Genomic DNA, 612 nt, shown 5'->3' on the forward strand with positions numbered 1-612 from the left:
CCAGGACGCATAGGCCCTGGCAGGCCAATTACGTTAGCAGCCCTGTGTGTCACGGCCTGTAGGGCCCTCGTAGAGAGTAAAAGGCACGGGGCTCTTAGAAACCCACAAGCTCTTATCCGATAGATAAGGGCGAGACCCACCAAGTGGGCCCCCACACGGAATTGTGCATATCCCAATTTTGTGCAAACCCGGCCCTCCGGGCCTCCCTCGCTTCAAGACAAATCAATTTACTTTACTGCTAACGTTTACTTTACCTGCCCTGACTGCCCTAATACACTGCTGCAAAGGCTTTGTTATTTTTTACCCACGACGTGTCCATTTCGAGTCCACGCGTGTGGGAAATCCTAAGGCGCCTCCGGAAAATCTTTTTAGTTTTTGCGCGCCATTGGAATTGCTCATATCCGCGGGTATAATTAGTGGTACGTGTTTGGGGACGGCCCGCAGCACTGGATGCCCAAGCCCCCGGCCTTAGCTGCACTATAACCGCATGGGTGCGGCGGCAGTGAGTGCCGCAGCCGTTGGAGGACCCGCGAGGCCTCCTCCGGCCGAACCTACAAGGAGCCCAAGCTATCAACAAAACTGCCCTCTTTTTCTCTTCCATGAATCTCGGCC

Source organism: Gaeumannomyces tritici, assembly GCF_000145635.1.
Source record: "Gaeumannomyces tritici R3-111a-1 unplaced genomic scaffold supercont2.168, whole genome shotgun sequence".
Lineage (NCBI taxonomy): Eukaryota > Fungi > Ascomycota > Sordariomycetes > Magnaporthales > Magnaporthaceae > Gaeumannomyces > Gaeumannomyces tritici.